We start from the raw sequence: 11,027 nt of genomic DNA, 5'->3' as shown, positions 1-11,027 counted from the left end.
CTTTTTTCGAGTGAATTTCAATGAAATTTTGAATATAGGGAAGACCGTGGCATATTTGTACATGGGGCACTAGAGTGGCCCTTATTTTCAACCAGATTTCTTTTGCTCTCACTCCCTAATATGGTTCCATTTCATATAAAAATAGTCCCTGAAAAAGATTATGGCAATCGGACAAGAGGAAAGGGTGCCGACCAGGCCTTAAAGTTTAGAATTTATCAATAGTTTGGATCTAAAGAATTTTTCAAAAATGGTAAGTCCTATCAAAATTTTGTTCAAATAATATTTAAAGAGCATTCAATTCTCTACAATTACTGTATATATAATTTTTTCGTGCTTCCAACCATTTTTTAGATAATAGCGTTTGAATATAGAGAAGTCGGTACTTCACGCACCGCACCTGTACGGTGTGACGTATGTCAATACGCGCGCGGTGCCGACTTCTCAATATTCAAACGCTACTATCCAAAAAATGGTTGGGAGCACGAAAAACTTATATATACAGTAATTGTAGAGAATTGAATGCTCTTTAAATATTATTTGAACAAAATTTCAATAGGGCTTACCATTTTTCAGAAATTCTACAAATTCAAACGATTGAAGAATTCTGAACTTTAAGGCATGGTCGGCACCCTTTCCTGTTGTCGGATTGCAATAATCTTTTTCAGGGACTATTTTTTTATGAAATGGAACCATATTAGGGGGTGAGAGCAAAATAAATCACAGGTTGAAAATAAGGGCCCACTCTAGTATCCCGTGTAAGTCGTACTTGAATTACCAGAAATCGTATCAAATAAAAAGCAAAGTCTGCTCCTAATAAACGTCTAGTTCTTATCGAGTCTGTAATAAGAATAATCATTAATCAGTTTTAGGCGGCAAGAAGTCCCGCCTTGCGTAACGGATGTCTATGTTTTCTTTCTGATGCTTTGGACGATGCGCGCAACCATTTGCGTGCGCGGCTTCATGTTGCCTGTCAAAAAGTATTCTTTTAATTACAATTTACTAATTACCCCTACTGGGTAAAGTAGCCGAATATGAGACCCATTTCTTAAAAACGTCATAACTCTAGACTGAGAACACTTTCATTAAAATTCGATACACGTTTTAAGGAGTTATGCCTACCTGCAAGGTCTGAAAACACAAGTATTTTCGAGATTTTTTTTTTAACAAGCTTGAAGAGTTTTTTAAATAAACTTGTATGTATTCGAAAGTGTACATGTTAAACTACTTGTGGCAATTTTTCCGATGAAAAATATAAATAAATAAATAAAATATCAGCGATCTCCCGGCAGCGATTTTTTTTTCAGTAGTTTGCGGTGATCACTTTAATTCTAACCTAGTTCATCTGAAATAAAGAATTCGCGGGAATTTAGTTAGTATATTGGATTATCTTGTCCTTGATCGTTCATTATCCCAAAATATTAATTTGCTACAAAATAGCGGCTTCTCATAGCAAAATGATCGATTTTCACTACAGAATCGCGCTCATGTTTCATCATTTTTCATCTGTAAAATAAAAACTACGCAACGGAAACGAAAAAGCCACGATTAAGGACAAGATAATCTAATACACTAACTAAACTTGGTCGAATGTTTTATTTCTGTTGAACCAGGTCAAAGCTACAGTGAACACCGTAATAAAAAAAAACGCTGCCGCAAGATCGCTTATAATTCCATTATTTATTTACATATCGCATTGCAAAAAAAACTACAAGAACTTTAAAATATATACTCTCGAATATACAACCGTTTATTTAAAAACTTCTTTAAATTTAAAAAAAAAATCCCGAAAATACTTGAGTTTTCAGACCATGCAGGTAGGCATAACCCCTTAAAAGTAGAATATGACTGTATTCTTTAGCAACCTACTGGAAAGTACTATAACAAAAATTCGATTTCTTCGTAATAAAATAAAAACGAAAGTCATTCAAATAAGCTGATAAAAAATATGGGTGCCTAATATAAGACCCAGTTTGTTTTTCCCTGAAACTAATTTTTTCTCCCTTCTTTTGTAAAGTTGGCACGTGAAATCTATTTCTTCACTACCACAGTCTTCGTGGGCCCACCACGCCCATCTTAACACTTAACCCATTGTTCACCTAGCCCATCTGAAGAATAAAGACCTGCGCAAAACAAGCATTCTGTATCATAATTTTCTTCCTTAATCACTTTCATCATTCGGAACAATTTCTTCTTTACTCCCCTCAGTTGAACTTCCACGGGTCTCATATTCGGAAATAATAACATGATAACTATTAAGTAGCTTCGAAGTTAAGTCTTCATCATTTAATGATATACACCCAGTAAGCCTTAAACTCCGTTGCAAGCACTACACAACAGTATTTGTGAAAATCATTATACACTTACCACTTTAGAGGTATGTATTTGTAAGTTAATCGAACCACTTCAAAAACTTTCTGCAACGTATTTCAGAAATATGTGCCTGCTCAAGACGCTCAATCGATTACAATGCCACTGTGCGGACAAAACAACTAATACACGGGTTAGTTAGTAAAGAAATAGCATCGCTATGACATTCAAGAGTTCGGTAACAGAGATAAGCTGGGGTCTCATATTAGGAGAGAACTAATCCAGTTTATAAGTGCAAGTAAATTAGGCGTCATTAAAATCCTGCACAGTTCATTAATTTTAACTAGTTGACCAATTCATTTATTTTTTAATTCATTAATGAAGCAGGTACTCTGGTTAAGAACATCGTTAATATTCTAGGCCCTAGAATCTACGGTATTATCAATTAGCAGTTGAAGCGCGCACCGCTTCACAGGATCGTTTCTTAGCCCCGTTACGCACTTGCGACAAGTTGCCGGCAAGTTGGTCGACAAGAGACCAGAAACCTACATATGTTGTTCGCCGCGACCAAGTGCGTACGAACTCATACGTATATCCCTGTGTAGTGTGTACCTCGTGGCCGCCGGCAACTTGTCGCAAGTGCGTAACGAGGCTTAGCATTTGTACAGGGCGTTTCTCTAGCTGAAGTCGTGGAACGCGTTGCTCGCCAGCAATCGTGCGTCTCACCAGCGGGCCATACAATGTTGTGCGCTAACAAGGGAAGGTCCCGAACCCGAAAATTCAAAAAATTCTGAAACATTGTGAGTATGTAGAGGATTTTCTCCCGATTACAACGCGATTTTGCTTTGCTGCCCAAATTCACTTGAAGGGGGTGAAATTAACCCCTGAAAATTCGGCTATTTTCCGATTTTGTGTTATAACTCGCGAACTGTAAGAGATAGAAAAAAAGTTACAAGACAAAAGTTACTTCTTTTAATTAGATCTATCATTCGGTAAAAAAATTATTTTGCAGTTCACGAGTTATAACACAAAATCGGAAAATAACCAGATTTTCAGGGGTGAATTTACACTCCCTTAGAGTGAATTTGAGCAGCCAATATAAATTGCGTTGTAATCAGGAGGTAATTCCCTACATATTCACAAAGTTTTAGAAATTTTGGAATTTCCGGGTTCGGGAATCTGAGGGTCTACGTTTCTAATCAGATCTTTGCGTAAGTGACGTCAATCGATTGCTCATGTTTCCTCGACCAATTTGGCCCCAAAAATGATACAATTCGGACAATAATGCAGGAAATTACGGGAAAAATTTATTTGCAGAATTGAAAGCCCGTTTCTTTAAAAATAGTCCGATTTAAATTATTTTCTGTCAATTTGAGGCTGAGGGCACACGAGAGTTTTTTCGACGTCCGTCGCGACGGACTATATTAGAGCCCGCACACTAGGGACGTACGGTGCAACGTGCGTTAATTTTTCATCGACGTATTTATGCTAGAACGGAAGTTGGAAAACGTCGACGCACGTTCTGCATTATATACTCGTGAATGTAGCACGGCAGACGAACGTACCGTCAGTCGTCCGTTGCGTTGTCATCGTGCTGGAAAACCATTTACGCAGTGTCCGTCAGTCGCTGATGACCACGAGGTACACGGGAATATGAGTTCTTATATTTGTATCCTTGTGCTTTATATGCACTTTCATACAAGAAAGCAATTCATCGAGCGAATTCATCGACATGTAAATGTAATTAAACCACTTTCAGGGTCTTCACGTAGTTGTTTGTGCAACGTAAAATAATGCCCATATCGATATCGTTCCCCATTTAGGGGATTTTCTCCTTCGTCTGTCCTTCAAATATAAGTACAGTGACTCGCACTAATATTCGGACACTTTTTAAAATCGCATAACTTTTTTAGAATTGGTCCAAACGACTTGAGTTTTTTTGAGAAGCTAGAAGGATTAGTTTGCTAACTCACGCGTTTCGTCGTTTTGAAAAAATGTATCTGGCTAGGGGTGAACTAAAAAAATTACAAAAAGTTGAAAGTTTATAATTTTCAAAGGCGATGAAAGGACGAAAAATACAGGGAAAAGTGATTTCAAACTTCAAGTGTCGTTATTTTCTAAAAAAATGTAATTTTTGTAATTTTCTGGTTTCCCCCCTATCCAGAAGTATATTCTTCAAAATAAACAAGGTTTCAGTCGAATCGGATAATAACTTTTGGAGATAGAAGTCTCACCGATTTGGATAAATTTTTTGTCGCCTCGACTTTAATGACTCCCCACTGCGGTCTGCAATGATTAATTATAAAACAAAAAATATATTTCTATAATCTAAGACATCCTTAATACAACGCAACAAGTCCCATTAAATTATATATAGTAGTTTTCCTTTAATTAATTCCTAAATTTCACCTATTTTTTGGGGCTCTAGACCAGAACCTCCCCTTAAGGGGGGAACCTTGTGTAAAATGAAATTTTTGAACATTTTTTTTTTTTTGTTTAAATCGATAGGAAATTTCCTCAGGAATACGGTAGAAAAGTTAGAAAGTGATCAGAGATGTTCTTGTACGTTATTTTCAAAATAAAGTGAACGGTTGTATTGGGCGGAGCGGCTCAGGTAGTCGGCCTTCGTCGGGCGCTCGGCCTTTCTGTCCCTTCTAACTGTGTTAAAACCTATACTAATGTACACCAGTTGTTAGACCCACCATAGCACTGCCTTTTTCGGCGTCTATACGTGTACATTTGTGTGTATAACGGTTTTGAAAAAGATGCCCCTTCGGCGAGGGGTCCTCGCTCATTGTCAGTTCAGCAGCGTCTCTTGAGTGAAATCGGTCGTTTACAGAGCCTTATACGAATATATACGAATAAATTGAAAATGAGTCGAAAGCTGCAAGATAATAATCCAAATTATCGTCCGAATCGTCCCAGACGGCGAAAAGCTCCTAAAAAATTCGAATTTAAGAGTGCTGAGATAGAAAGTGAAAAGACGAGCGGAGGCGAAGGAACGAGCTCTTCTGCTAAGAAAATAAAAGCTACGTCGGCAGATGTAATTATTAATTTTACACATTGTTACCGAATTATAGAATTCATAAGTGTTTTTAGTGCAATATCAGATATTTCTGTGTGCAAAACGTGTAAACAAAAACAAACATATGGAGAAACAGGCAGCCGTGGATTAGGTTTTAAAATCGCCGTTACATGTGCGTGTGGAACTGTTTTAATCAATTCGGGACCATTTCTAAATAATAGTTTCGAAATTAACCGCAGAATTGTGTTTGTGATGCGTTTACTAGGCGTGGCACGTAAAGGAATAAATATATTTTGCGGCATGATGGATTTAGGCTGTGAATTGAGTGTAAGTGCTTATGACGGCATTATACAGCATATACATACCGCAGCGCAAAAAATGTATAATGACACGTGTCACAAAGCTGTTGAACAAGAAAAACAATTGAATGAAAAAAAGGAACAACCCTTGACAAGACTCAAAGTATCTGGAGACGGCTCTTGGAAAAAGCGAGGATTTTCTTCACACTACGGTGTAACGACGCTCATCGGTTATAACACGGGGAAAGTCATCGATTTATTGGTGAAAAGTAGCTACTGCCAAATATGTACGTTTTATAAAAACGATAAAAAGAATCCCGAATATTTAGAGCACAAAGAAGATGGGCATTGTGCAGTAAATCACAGTGGGTCTTCGGGTAAGATGGAAGTAGATGCTGTAGTTGAAATGTTTCTTCGCTCTGAAGAATTACACGGAGTACGCTACAGTAATTATATAGGAGACGGTGACGCTAAGACGTTCAAGGCTATACTCGATATTGAACCGTATGGTCATAATTTCAAAATTAAAAAGAACGAGTGCATTGGACATGTGGAAAAGAGGATGGGCAGTCGGTTGCGCAATGTAAAAAAGAGTGCAAAATTAGGAGGAAAAGGAAAACTGACAGACGTGTTAATAAAAAAATTAACAAAATACTACGGTCTCGCTATTAGGCGTAACAGTGATTCTGTGATTGAGATGAGAAAGGCGATAATGGCAACATTTCATCACCTATCTTCGACAAATAAAAAACCGCAGCACGACGATTGTCCCCCCGGCGCCGATTCGTGGTGTAAGTGGCGCGTCGCACAAGCCTCGGGGCAAGAATTTGATCATCCACCTCCATTACACGAAGATGTACAAAAACATATTCGCCCAATTTATGAAGACTTGTCACGGGATGATTTGTTAGAGAGATGTTTAGGTGGACATACGCAAAATGCTAACGAGAGCTTTAACGCTATCGTTTGGCGTTTAGCACCTAAACATCTCAACTGCGGTATTAAAATTGTTGAAATAGCTGCTTTTTTGGCTGCCGGCCTGTTTAACGAAGGATTTTCGTTTGTCCTTCAAACAATGCAACAACTTAGCATAGTAATTGGACAGCAGAGCAAAAGGTTTGCCGAAAATGAGGACAAACGCCGTATTCAACAGCAGGAGCGCCGCAGCCTTCCTTGGGCCAAAGAGGCTTGTGCTTCTCGAAAAGAAGAAAAAACGGCTGAGTTACAAGTTTTTGAAGAAGAGGAAGATCTATTTTATGGCCCTGGAATCGCAGATTAACAAAAAACTGCGGTAAGTCAAAATGAATTACGATTTTTCTGTTACTCAAATTTTAAACGCATTTTTCTCGAAACGCAAAATTTCGCATGCCGTGCAACGTAGCTCAAAAACTAATTACTCGATTTTTATGAAACTTGGCATATATATTCTATAAATAATTGGCCTCAGCATGACGAGCTCCGATTTCTTTATTTTTTATGTAAAATATTGTTATTAACAATTGTTCATAACCGAAAATCCGTTTCTTTCTTCAAAACTTCGCCATTTTTGCAATTTTGAAAATTTTAATAAAAGAAAAATGTCATGCTGAGCGTTTTTGCATAAAGTAACTATTCCATTTTGATTTTTTTGTTTCAGATCATTTTTGTGCATTGTACACTGCACGGCGAATTTACAGGATGCCATTTTCAAGCCGCCATTGCACCATTATTATTAACAATTAAAATTTATAAAAAATATATTTTTTTACATTATAACGTTAATAAATGGTATTTCAAATTTTAAATCAATCTGCGCATTACATTTTCCAAAAAAAAATTCTTGAAAAACAGACCATTTACATAAGGTTCCCCCCTTAAGGTTGTGTTCAGATATATTGGCCAGTGAGTTTCGTGAGGGGTTTTCTCCCACCACACCGCTTGCCTGCCTCGGTGTTCCTTCTCTCTACGTTCTCACTCTCTCTCTCGGGCTAGGCCTGCTCGTCGCGCGGTGGGGATTCGGCGCCCGTGAGGTACGTATACACGCAGCGAAGCATCCCCACCACTTTCTCGTTTCTTTCTTGCTCTCGTTCCATCGCGCTCTCGCCTTCGCAGAACAAGAACGAGTCAGAAGTGGTGGGGATAGCGCCAAGCTCCTGGCGTGTAGGCCAAACCGAGCTCTCAGCGTAGAACTACATAAATCAGAATAGGTGTGCGTTAGGTCCGAAAAAATTCAGGAGCTTTATTTGTCAGAACATTGATTCTTTCTCGATAGCTTCATCTCGTATTGGACTACGCATTTCTTCGTAACGCACACAACTACTACGCTAAGAATAAACAATAGCCACACGCCTTCGTTCAGGCGGAGCCGAGCAGCGTTCCCGTTACCCCATCATAACCTTCGGGGGCCCAGCAACTTCAACTGCCAATTCGCGGTCGTCAGGTGGTGGTGCCTGATTTCTCCTCGCGCGCTGCTCGCGGAACCGAACTCACCGGCCAATATATCTGAACACGACCATACAGTGATGCCAGAACCGTGGGTTTTCGCCCACGGGCGCTACCCCCACTCTATGACCAAGCGAACCCCCATTTTACGACCAAGCGTATCCCCTCCTAGCGCCTGTACCGCACCACACAAGCATACCCGTCCCTCTATCCGTGTGCCGTACGCGCTGCCTGGCCGGCGCTCTCCGCCTAGAATTTATTTCACTGAGATCCTAGAGCTTGGGTCGCAAACAGAAAATCCGAGGTTCAAACCCCGGTGCGAAGAGTCTACCTTTTTCATTAATTATTCTCTAACTTCTCTTTCTATATTCTCAGTAGAACAAAAACTTGAAAACTGTTAAATTACAAAGCATTTTTGTAAATGGCTAATGTACGATGTTGCTCTTCCGCCTTTTTTATACATAAAAATAAATAAATCTTATTTATGTATAATATTAAATCTCTGTTTATGTATAAAAAAGGCAGAAGACCAACACCGTCATTAGCCAGCTGCGAAAATGCTTGGTAAATTAATAGTTTTCAAGTTTTTATTCTACTGAGAATATAGAAAGAAAAATTAGAGAATAATTAATGAAAAAAGTAGAATCTTCATATCGGGATTTGAACCTCGGTAAAATGAATTCTCGGTGGAGAGCGCCGACCAGGCAGCGCGTACGGCACGCGGACAGAAGGTAAGGATACGCTTGTAGTGGTGCGGTACAGGCACTAGGAGGGGGTACGCTTGGTCGTAGAATGGGGGTACGCTTGGTCATGGAGTGGGGGTACCGCCCGTGGGCGAAAACCCACGGTTCTGGCATCACTGGTGTGAAGTCACTCAGCGGGGTCTTACCGACACCCTGCTGGGTACGGGCCGCCAAACGTGCCCCACTACTGCCTCTTGCAGGACTGTCTTCAGGGAAGATCAGGACAAACCCGGGGCCTTAAAGGGTAAAACCTGCAAAATTACTTCAAAATATGCAGTGATTTTAATTTCAAATAAATTATTAATATAAAATAATTTATATTACTACTGTTCCAATACAGTACATATACCTTACTAAAATGGATGAATATTTAATATGTGCTGACAATGAGACAACTTTTAATAGCCAGTAGCAAAGCTTAATTGATGTGTTTTAATAACGATAAACCGTATCTTCAATTTCTGTTTTATTTTCTTTAGGGCCCCGGTTTTGTCCTGGTCTTCTCCAAATACAGTCCTGCAAGAGGTAGTAGGGGGGCACGTTAGCGGCCAGTACCCAGCAGGGTGTCGGTTAAGACCCCGATGTGCATGATTACTAAAAAACTAAGGCATCTACAGTCTTGATTTTTTTACAGCAGTTTAACCATACCTGGGGCTCTAGTATGAACCGCGGACAAGACTGTTGAAATTCCAGTTTCTGTTTTTTTCTTCATATTTTATAAACAAAAGTGCTTGTCTTCCGTTATGTGAAATTAAAGTATCTAAAATGGGGTCAAACTAATTTTGATCCTAATGGTAGTGGTTCATAGCAGAACTACTTTTATACTAATTCTGTAGAAACAATTGGTTTTATCACGGAGCCCACCGTTCCAGCAGGAGAGTGCACATCACAGCAGCGTGTCCTTGATTAGTTCTTCAATTGAAATGCCCAGAAAGCACTAATTTTATTTTCGTTTTTTCAAAAGCCATAAGCTGTTAAGAATCTATCTTTCTTGAACAAAACGAGTCTACCACTGGAAACCTACATTTAACTGCCTCAGGGGTGGCATTCCCCCCTAATCTCTCAGATGTTGGCGGCCTACCTCACGGGGCCCTTCAACCAACTATCGATCAGAGATCGAATAGGAAACAATGAAGCTATCCTTTTACTTTTTAACAAACAACGAGCGAGCGCTAAAACTTTCTGAAGGTCACTCGGGAGCGAATATATGAAGTTGAAACCGTTTGTTACTGTTGGAGATAGAGCAACATGCATTGCGGACGCACCTGCAGTCGTGGAAACGCTGCCTTGCTGTCGACCGACAGCGCCCTCTGGTTCGATCAACTAACCATTCTGTCGCGACACGCGTGTACTGTGCGCTCCATCGTTTTACCTCTTGTATTGGAATTTCTAACATTATATACGTTTAAAGCTAACACGCGTACTTCTCTCCTCACCCGACCTGCCTAACTCTAACAGGTTATGGGCCCAGGTATCGCGAGAGAGGAAGTCAAGTAAATATTCGCCGCGAGTTTAACCGCCGACGAGGCACGTGGCCACGCGATCGCGAGCGAACGACGCAGTCGATTTCGGTTCCGTTGTGCCGCTCAGTGTCGGGCACACACCAGTGTGTACGGCGAAAATCGGCGAGCGCCTGCTAGCGCAGTGAACGATAAATATTGCGAAAAGCGTGTTTTCGTGGTTTCGTGTATCGTGTGTTCGACGCGTGACGACACCGCCAATTTTTTTTGGTGAAGACGATTGCTAAAACGTGCAAACGATTTACAAATGGCGACTACTACCGTCAATTCGACGCGCATCGAGCTTCTGACAAAGGAGAACTACGACACATGGCGAATCCAAGTCGAGGCAATTTTAATCAAGAACGATGCGTGGCAATACGTCGCCGGTGACGTTCCGAAACCTGTCGTGACCGGCAGCAACAACGAACTTGCCGCAACGAGGGCCGCGCTCGAAAAATGGACGACAGAGGACCGCAAGGCGAAATCCGATCTAATCCTGTCCATGAGCCCTTCGCAGCTCAGACATCTTCGAAATTGTGAAACATCCAAAGAAGTGTGGGACAAACTGAAATCGGTTTACGCATCCCAAGGACCTATGAGGAAAGCTACACTTCTGGAACAATTGCTGTCCAAAAAGATGCTCGAGGGTGACGACGTCAGAGATCATCTGTCTAAATTCATGGACGTCGTCGACAAACTGGGGGCCATGGAAATCGAAATCAACGGCGAC

General features: G+C 40.3%; 1 protein-coding gene across 2 annotated transcripts in view; it reads right to left on the bottom strand.

Annotated features, from left to right (window-relative positions):
• Positions 1 to 11,027, bottom strand: part of LOC143376232 (uncharacterized) — a 379,865-nt gene that overhangs the window by 264,403 nt on the left and 104,435 nt on the right. The window lies entirely within an intron of this gene.

This window comes from Andrena cerasifolii, chromosome 14 (genome assembly GCF_050908995.1).
Source record: "Andrena cerasifolii isolate SP2316 chromosome 14, iyAndCera1_principal, whole genome shotgun sequence".
NCBI lineage: Eukaryota > Metazoa > Arthropoda > Insecta > Hymenoptera > Andrenidae > Andrena > Andrena cerasifolii.
Note: the sequence above shows the minus strand (reverse complement) of the source record. Positions and strands in the feature narration are given on the sequence as shown.